We start from the raw sequence: 10,346 nt of genomic DNA, 5'->3' as shown, positions 1-10,346 counted from the left end.
TACCCTGGGGCTCCAGCAGCGGGGCTCTGGCGGCGATTTAAAGGGCCCAGGGCTCTGGCTGCTGCTGCCCGGATCCCAGGGCCCTTTTAAATTGCCGGCCTGGGGAGGCTGCCCCCTGCCGGTACGGTCAGTTTTGTACTGGCTCTTGCCAGTACGTCGTACCACACTGTACCATACCGGCTTACTTTCACCTCTGCCCACCCCCCTCTTGGAAGAGGTTGGGCAATAGTGCTTGATACCACACACACACACACACACACACCCCTCTCTCCTTCAGGCAAGTAAAAATGAGCAAACATTTCTTAGCTACTGCAGTGAACCTCCCTCTTCTCCTTTGACTGGGGGCCTAGCAGCTCTTACCTCTCCAATAAAAAGACTGCAAGGGCATGTGGACTCCTCGTTATTTTCAATGGAGATGGATAGTACAACCAATCCTGGCTCCCATCCATTCAACACTAGCTCTGTTTCTTCTCTGTAAACTGAGGCCTGTTCTAACCTATAACGTTTTGCTGACATAGCTACGTCAGCGAAGGATGTGAAAAAAGCGCACGCACACACACACACACACACACACACACACACACAGCTGACATAGCTATGCCGGCAAAACCCCCAGAGTAGACAACTATGCTGACAGAAACAACAAGGAGTCTGGTGGCACCTTAAAGACTAACCGATTTATTCTTCAGATGTTACATCTGAAGAAGTGAGGTTTTTACCCACAAAAGCTTATGCCCAAATAAATCTGTTAGTCTTTAAGGTGCCACCAGACTCCTTGTTGTTTTTGTAGATACAGACTAACACGGCTACCCCCCTGATACTATGCTGACAGAAAAGTGCTTCTGTTGATATACATTGCATCTCCATTAGGGGGCTCTGCCAACATAGCTATTCCAGCCAAGGCTCTGTAGTGCAGATCAGTGGTTCTCAACTTTTCCAGACCACTGTATCCCTTTCAGGAGGCTGATTTGCTTTGTGTACCCCCAAGTTGCACATCGCTTAAAAATGACTTGCTTACAAAATCAGACTTAAAAACGCAGAGGTGTCACAGCATACTATTACTGACAAATGGCTTACTTTCTTATTTTGACCATATAATTATAAAACAAATCACGGGTTGAGAAACACTGGTGCAGAAAAGCCTGAGAAGTAGCTTCACCTGACTAGTTATCCTTCAATTACTGTATTTACATAGTCACATTACTAAACATTTTGCTCTCCCCACAGTATTTTGTCAGCCGTAGATGACCATGTTCTCACCACCAGGAAATAAAAGTGCTTCTCAGCATCACTCCACACACACAGCAAAAAAGCCTAGTCTACCATACACAGACTCTCTGAAATACAAAGATAGGCGGATATTTCAACATCTCGACTGGTCAGATTGTCCACCAAATGCTACTCAATGGGCAGGTTAAGCAGACTACTACCAACTAGTCATCACTTCGGCAAATGCCCCTGGATACATCCAGCAATCTAGATCTTACAGCACCCTTCATCATGGGGGAACTGGACGCTGGCATCAGTTCCCTGAAAATGGGAAAAGCAGCAGGCTTAGATGACATCCGAACCAAACAGATCAAAAATGTCAGCCCCTCACACATGGAAGTCGCTCCTAAATATGTTCAATACCTCTCTCATCCAGCTCAAAATACTGAAAATCTGGTGACAAACCAAGCTAGCGGCCCTTTTGTAGCCTGGTACGGAACCATCCAGCCCCCCAAAAATTTTGACCTATTTTACTCCTGTGTCATATTTTAAAATTGTCTGAGTGGTTATGGTCATGTCACCTAACACAAGTTATTGAACCACTGCTTATCAATGAACAGGCTGGCTTTCACCCAGGTCAGTGATGGACTGGACAGCTTCTGAACTTGACACAACATATTGAAGGTGGTTGATTATGGGAGCAGTGTTTGTTGATCTCTCAGCCACCTATGATTCAGTCAATCATTGTAAGCTTCTTGCCAGGGTACTAACGGTGACAAAGAACCACCAGTTCATGAACCTAATGCAGACCACACTAGAGAACAGAAAATTCTTCATGAACTTTTGTGGAAAACAGAGCCGATGACAATGACAGAAGGATGGCCTCCCACAAGATAGTGTCTTAGCACCTACATTATTTAACATAGACACAAACAACCAGCCAAGCTACCCTGGCACAAGGTGCATTATCTCTGCAGATGATGATCTGTGCATCACCACACAGCACAAGGTGTGAGAGAGAGAGTACTCTGGTGAATGCACATAACACCCTAGAGAGGTATTATGCAGCCAAGCAACAACATGCAACCCAGCAAAGACACAAGTCAGTGCATTCCAGCTCAAAAACAGAAAGGCCAAATGCAAACTCAGTATCAGCTGGGCTGGGACGAAACTTACTTGTTCCATACATCCCGAATATCTTGGTGTTACTCTCAACCGCACATTCTCCTTTAGAGCCCACATTGAGAAAGCTAAGGTTAGAATGCAAAACAACATTCTCAGTAAACTGGTTACCCACTCACTCTGCAATCAACAGCATTAGCACTTTGCTGCTCCTCTGCTGAATGCACCTGCGTAGTGTGGGCATGATCCCCTCATGCAAAGAAGCTAGACTCTGTACTTACCACTGCCTGCCGCTATATTACAGGACGCCTTAAGTCTATCCACATCAACAGCCTCTACATCCTTGCAGGTATTGCTCCTCCTGATATATGCTGGGAAGTTGCTAATAGAGTTGAGCACATAAGGCAATGCACAGATCCAAGACATCCGCTATATGATATAACATTGACGTGGAGTTGACTGAAGTCATGACAAAGTTCTACTGCCACCGTTAAACCCCTCGATTTGTCACACAAACAGACAAGGGTTCAGTTATGACAAACAAAGCCCTGTAGCCTGTGCGCTCCAGCTCCCAGTCAAGCATCCACCACCTGGTGCAGACTAGCCCTGGACTATAAGGCTTTGCTTTAATTGACTCCGCACTGGAGTTGGCCAGTTCAGAGACGCGATGATCAAGTGGGCTAGTTCATTGGCCCCCCAATATCTGGGACTGTGGCAGAGTGCCTCAAAAGATGAAGCATCTCCTGCAGTGCCAACTGCTTGAGTGACTTGGTGGAGTGCAATGATCGGGCAATTGAATATGCACAAACGTGATGGAAAGCAGCATGAGGACATGACAAGAAGATCTTGGAGCTAGCAGTAAAATTTTGGAAATGCAGTAGGAGAACTTCAGTGAGTCAAGTACCAGATAGTTCCATCACGCTGATCAGGCAATTGACATCCGCATTTCTTTTTTTCCCTCTTCCTCCTCCCCAATTACAGCATTAGTAAGTCCTTTCATTTTCAGTTTAAACCAATTTTTACCGAAAAAATCCCAGGTTTTACAAAAAGTATTATTTGTTTTTTTCCAGTTTTCACCCTTCTTTTGTATCATTCAAATATATATTAAAAATAACTTGTTTTATTAGGAAAATACAATACATTGCATGAGATATATGTATTCTGATAATACATTAGTCTGTGTGTATATGCAAAGCTGCCTGTTGAAGTAAGGCTATGGATTAGTCTAGAAGATACACATAAAAAACCAACAGGCACGCACGCAAGCTCTGAAGTGTGTGCATATCTGAACGTACTGATGAATCTCACGCCCACCACCTGCACATTTCAAGCTGTGAGCAGATAACTGTTTAAAGATCTGACACACTAAAATGGGAAGAAAATGAAAATCTGTATCAGAATACATTTCAGAACACAAGGAAGTATTCAAAAGTAAAAAAAAAAAAAAAACCACAACAGGAGAAAAGGATGGAGTTGAGTGTATGTGCTGCAAATGGTGTGGCCCAATAATTAAATGTAAATATTTATAGGCTAATAGTTCTAAGTCTGCAATAGTAAACTGTTTATTCAAATTAAAAGTTTTATGTGGGGATTAGAGATATATTGTTTTCTTTAAACGCAGAGGTGGCATTGTGTTTTGAGTCCTGTTTTAGTTCTGCAGCAAACTACATTAATGCTTTGATGAACGGAATTCAATCTATTTAATACTTTCCCCCCCGTCCTTCCGTCCACCAAAATAAACCCCAATATTTACCCAGAAAAATTATGAATGTTTTTTTCCACCAACTTTCATCTATTTTTGTTGTTGCAGTAATAAACACCAATAAATTCCTGGGAAACATTAAATAAAATAAAAATAAAAAATGAAGGGCCCTAAGCATTTGACAAGACTCGCTTTTTCCTTCTTAAAGGATCATAAATTCCCCTCCCATCAAAGAGCACTGACAACAAGGTGGAAAGAGGCAACATGCTGCATGATTAGAGCAGGGAACCAAGAGTCAGATCACCTGGGTTCTGTTCCTGACTCATTGAGTGGCCTTGGCAAGTTAGTTAACCACCCAGTGCGCTCTAGTTTCTCCATCTGGGAAATGGAGATAATGAGACCTATCTCACACAGGTGTTACGAGACTTAGTGAAATAATGTTTGCAAAGTGATTTGAGATTCCCCCCTTGAAAGATGTGTGGTCACTTCCGTACGTGTGTGCATGCTGCTCCATTAACATCGCCCTTCACTGGCCAGCAGATGTCCCTCTTTAAGAGAACACGGCTCCCCCTCCCAGCATGGCATTAGAGCAGCATCACATCTACAGCTATCCTTGAATCTGAATGGTAGAGCACATCTGCAGTCTGAACCAGCAGCTCCTGCACAGATTTTTTAAAAACGCTATTAAAACAAAACCCTACACTGCACACACAATTCTCTCCCTGTGGACTGTAAGCTAGAAAGCACCATAGAATCAAAGGGTTAGACGGGACTGCAAGGGTCGTCTAGTCTAACCCCTTGCCGAGATGCAGGATTTGTTGTGGCTAAACCATTCAAGGTAAATGCCTATCCAGCCTCCTTTTGAAAACCTTCAGCAAAGGAGCTTCCACAACCTCCCGAAGCCTCTGTTCCATTGTCCTACTGGTCTTGCAGTTAGGAAGTTTTTCCAGAGATTTAATCTAAATCTTCTAGGCTGTAGTTTGAACCCATTGCAGCTTGCTTTGCCCTCTGTGGCAAGAGAAAACAACTTTTCTCCATCTTTTTTATGGCAGCCTTTCAAGTATTTGAAGACCACTATCATATCCCCCCTTAAGCTCCTCTTTTCCAAACTAAACATATGCAGTTCCTTCAGCCTTTACTCATATGGCTTGCGTTCCATCCCTTTGATCATCTTTGTCACTCACCTCTGGATCCTTACCAGTTTCTCCACATCTCTTCTATACACTGGTGACCAAAATTGGATGCAATACTCCAGCTGAGGCCTAAGCAGCGCCGAGTAGAGCGGTACTATCCTCTCCCATGACTTGCATGCTATGCTTCGGTTAATGCAACCTAAAATTGCATTTGCTTTTTTTGCAACAGCATTACATTGCTGACTCATGTTGAGGTTGTGATCCACCACAACTCCCAGATCCTTCTCAGCAGTGCTGCTGCCAATTTTTCTTCCCTAAGTGTAGCTCCTCACATTTGTCTTTGTTGAATTTCATTATGTTGTGAATGAACCACATCTGACAAATGTTAGGTGAGGTCTACACTACAGACTTCTGCTGCCATAGCTATGTTGGTCAGGGATGTGATGAGCTGTGATCATCACTGACATAGCTGTGCCAGCAGAAGACCCTAGTGTAGATGCAGCTATACTGGCAAAACTGTCTTGCTTTGCTCACAGGGGGTGGTTTTACTATAGGTACAAAAAGCAGCTTTGCTGATATAGGTGCATCCACCCTAAGGGCACTTTGCCCGTGTAGTATACCAGTACAGTACTCCTAGTATAGACATGGCCTTTGCCATGTTATTTCACGTGCTATTGGAAGGTGCTCAAGTACTACAGTGATTAGGATAGTTTGAGAATCTGTATAGAATAGAACAAAACAGGAACAGATGAAGCCACAAAGAAGCACTGTTACTGTGCTAAAAATAGCAGTGTGGATGTTGTGGCACAGGTGGTGGCTCGGGCTAGCCACCTGAGCTAGAATCCAGGGGATTGGGTGCACTTGGCCTCATGCCGCTAGACCAAGCCATTGCCCATGCCATAATGCTATTTTTAGCATGATAGTTGAACCCTGTTAGCAGAAGTCTGTCTGTTCGGGCTGGGAGGCACGTTCCCAACTACAGTGTAGATATACCTAAATAGTGGAGGGAGAATTAATCTGACCATCCTTCTGAATCCCCAATTTACATACGAAGCCTGCATAAAAGCATGGAAAAGGTCAAATAGGTTCCCTGATCAGTGTGAAAGATCACAGACATGGGATCAGAAGCCAAGGCTCCTGGCATTCTGTGGCCATTGTACTAGACAGACACCGTCCCCTTATCACTGCTGCAGAATAGCAATAGAGTTGTCTTCCCTTCTCAGGACAACCAGCCCCCACGGGCAATGATTTACTCATCACATTTTGAGGAGTGTGGAAGCCATTCTGGTGCCTCAATGCTTGAGACTGACGTAAATGGAGGAGCATCATAGTACAGGGCCCTATTCCTGCCAGGTGTGGGACTAGAACGGAGAGAGCTCATTGCCTTGCAGGATGGAGCCCATGTTTATCAGAGGATAATGCCAGCCTCAGAACAATCTACAGAAGATGGGAGGATGGAAACCGTCTCTGGCTGGGAGGTTATTGAATGCACAAAACTTATTCCCAGTGTCCTAAAAAAAACAAAAACAAAAAAAACCCCATGTCCTACAGTTCTATAGCAACACAGCTTCCCCACCCATCCTATTATGTATGGATCACTGGACCCCAGCAATGCACCAGTTCCCCTGAGAGCATGTGGCTACAAACTCAGATTTTAACCCAGCACTGTTGACACAACACACCTTTATTCTTCAGTGTGTGTGTGTGTGTGTATCCTGATTCTGCCAAACTCATATGAAAGAGCTTACTATTGGAACTACTGGTGGAATAAATACTTCTCAGTGTGAACAAGAGTGTCAGGATGAGTTCTATGAGGGTCAGTTGCACTTTCATTGCCTTCAGTTTAGACCTTATCTATGCAGGGTTTTTAGCCACTGGTGTAAATCATACATTGTTGCAGCCGCACCGGTGGCTAAAACCCCAATGTAGATAAGGCCAACAGGTAACTAAGGAGCCTAAATCCTATTTTGTGCAAAGGCACAAAATGAGCTCAAACTAGCTAAGGGAATAAAGGGGAACAAGAAGACTTTTTATCAATACATTAGAACCAAGAGGAAGACCAAAGACAGGGTAGGCCCACTGCTTAGTGAAGAGGGAGAAACAGTAACAGGAAACTTGGAAATGGCAGAGATGCTTAATGACTTCTTTGTTTCGGTCTTCACCGAGAAGTCTGAAGGAATGCCTAACCTAGTGAATGCTAATGGGAAGGGGGTAGGTTTAGCAGATAAAATAAAAAAAGAACAAGTTAAAAATCACTTAGAAAAGTTAGATGCCTGCAAGTCACCAGGGCCTGATGAAATGCATCCTAGAATACTCAAGGAGCTAATAGAGGAGGTATCTGAGCCTCTAGCTATTATCTTTGGAAAATCATGGGAGACGGGAGAGATTCCAGAAGACTGGAAAAGGGCAAATATAGTGCCCATCTATAAAAAGGGAAATAAAAACAACCCAGGAAACTACAGACCAGTTAGTTTAACTTCTGTGCCAGGGAAGATAATGGAGCAAGTAATTAAGGAAATCATCTGCAAACACTTGGAAGGTGGTAAGGTGATAGGGAACAGCCAGCATGGATTTGTAAAGAACAAATCATGTCAAACCAATCTGATAGCTTTCTTCGATAGGATAACGAGTCTTGTGGATAAGGGAGAAGCTGTGGATGTGGTATACCTAGACTTTAGTAAGGCATTTGATACGGTCTCGCATGATATTCTTATCGACAAACTAGGCAAATACAATTTAGATGGGGCTACTATAAGGTGGGTGCATAACTGGCTGGATAACCGTACTCAGAGAGTTGTTATTAATGGTTCCCAATCCTGCTGGAAAGGCATAACGAGTGGGGTTCCGCAGGGGTCTGTTTTGGGACCGGCTCTGTTCAATATCTTCATTAACGACTTAGATATTGGTATAGAAAGTACGATTATTAAGTTTGCGGATGATACCAAACTGGGAGGGATTGCAACTGCTTTGGAGGACAGGGTCATAATTCAAAATGATCTGGACAAATTGGAGAAATGGTCTGAGTTAAACAGGATGAAGTTTAACAAAGACAAATGCAAAGTGCTCCACTTAGGAAGAAAAAATCAGTTTCACACATACAAAATGGGAAGAGACTGTCTAGGAAGGAGTACGGCAGAAAGGGATCTAGGGGTTATAGTGGACCACAAGCTAAATATGAGTCAACAGTGTGATGCTGTTGCAAAAAAAGCAAACGTGATTCTGGGATGTATTAACAGGTGTGTTGTGAGCAAGACACAAGAAGTCATTCTTCCGCTCTACTCTGCTCTGGTTAGGCCTCAGCTGGAGTATTGTGTCCAGTTCTGGGCACTGCATTTCAAGAAAGATGTGGAGAAATTGGAAAGGGTCCAGAGAAGAGCAACAAGAATGATTAAAGGTCTTGAGAACATGACCTATGAAGGAAGGCTGAAAGAATTGGGTTTGTTTAGTTTGGAAAAGAGAAGACTGAGAGGGGACATGATAGCAGTTTTCAGGTATCTAAAAGGGTGTCATAAGGAGGAGGGAGAAAACTTGTTCACCTTAGCCTCTGAGGATAGAACAAGAAGCAATGGGCTTAAACTGCAGCAAGGGAGGTCTAGGTTGGACATTAGGAAAAAGTTCCTAACTGTCAGGGTGGTTAAACACTGGAATAAATTGCCTAGGGAGGTTGTGGAATCTCCATCTCTGGAGATATTTAAGAGTAGGTTAGATAAATGTCTATCAGGGATGGTCTAGACAGTATTTGGTCCTGCCATGCGGGCAGGGGACTGGACTCGATGACCTCTCGAGGTCCCTTCCAGTCCTAGAATCTATGAATCTGTTTTCAAAAGTGACTTAGGCACTTCACAGCCTAAATCTCATCAAAAGGCACTGGAACGTAGGCTCCTAAATCGCTTAGGTGATTTTGAAAATTTTACTCTAAATCTCATTTACAGGGCTGTGCTAACAAGACCCCACCACATAAGACACTTTTCACTGGCAGCAGTCTGTTTTCTTGGGAACAAAACCTTATCTGCTGTGCAAAGGGTGTAATTGCTCTTTGATAGCAGTACCTTTTTCTAGCACCCTTCAGCTCAAGGATCCTAAAGCACCGCCTAAATTATATACATAGAACACCATTGAAATGCAGCCACCTCTGGGGAGGAACACAACTGTCTGCTGCACCATAGTGCAGGAAGGGAGAATGCTGACCAAAGATGTTGGTGCAAATCCATGCTATTGCAGTATTCAGCCTAATCTACACAGTTTTTTGTGCCAATATAACTATTTTGGTCAGGGGTGTGCTTTTTTTTACCCAAATAGTGATACGTAGTGTAGATGCAGTTATATTGGTATAAATATGCCTACTGGTATTGCTTATTACCCTTCCCATATGGGAATAGCTATGGGTTCTCAAACTGGGGGTTGTGTGACCCCTCAGGGAGTCGCGAGGTTACTACATAGAGGGTCGTGAGCTGTCAGCCTCCATCCCCAAACCCCGCTTCGCCTCCAGCATTTATAATAGTGTTAAATATAAAAAAAGTGTTTTTAATTTATAAAGTGGGGGTCGCACTCCAATGCTTGCTGTGTGAAAGGGGTCAGCAGTACCACTGTGAGAACCACTGGCCAATATAAAAGCACCTTTTCCCAGTATAATTGCATCCACACTAGAGGGGTTGTACCTCTTTAACTATACCAGCGTACTTAAAGCAGTACAACTTTTGTGTGTAGACAAGCCCTTTGTCTGCTCTCATTGACAGTGTTATCGGGGTTTTAACATCCACCCAGAGCCAAACAGAGCTTGGGTTTTAAGCTCTGCAGGTGCATCCACAACACCCAGGGTACTTCTGTTACTCCTGTCCCATCGAAGAGCTGAGCCCTGTAGTGTGATACAGAGTTCCAGCAGCCCTGTCTTGACTTTGGTGAGTGTGGCGGTGGTCCGAAAAGTGGCTGTGTGAAAATAGCACCTTCCTTGTGTATACTCAGACTCACAGCTGATTAGGGAGTTGGCTCATGCATCAAGAGAACTGTCCAGTAGACCCCACTTATAACATCTCTGATCCTGAGAAGGACTCATTTACTGGTGATGGTGCAGGAGGCAGAAATAACCCAGCTTGACTCTCAGATCCCAGCAGGAGTTTACAGAGATTAGTGTGTGTGTGTGTGTGTGTGTGTGTGTGTGTGTGTGTGTGTGTGTGTGTGTG

Source organism: Terrapene carolina, unplaced genomic scaffold (genome assembly GCF_002925995.2).
Source record: "Terrapene carolina triunguis isolate 2854851 unplaced genomic scaffold, T_m_triunguis-2.0 Scaffold406, whole genome shotgun sequence".
NCBI classification, from domain to species: domain Eukaryota; kingdom Metazoa; phylum Chordata; order Testudines; family Emydidae; genus Terrapene; species Terrapene triunguis.
The sequence above is the reverse complement of the archived record's forward strand: the minus strand, read 5'-3'. Positions refer to the sequence as shown.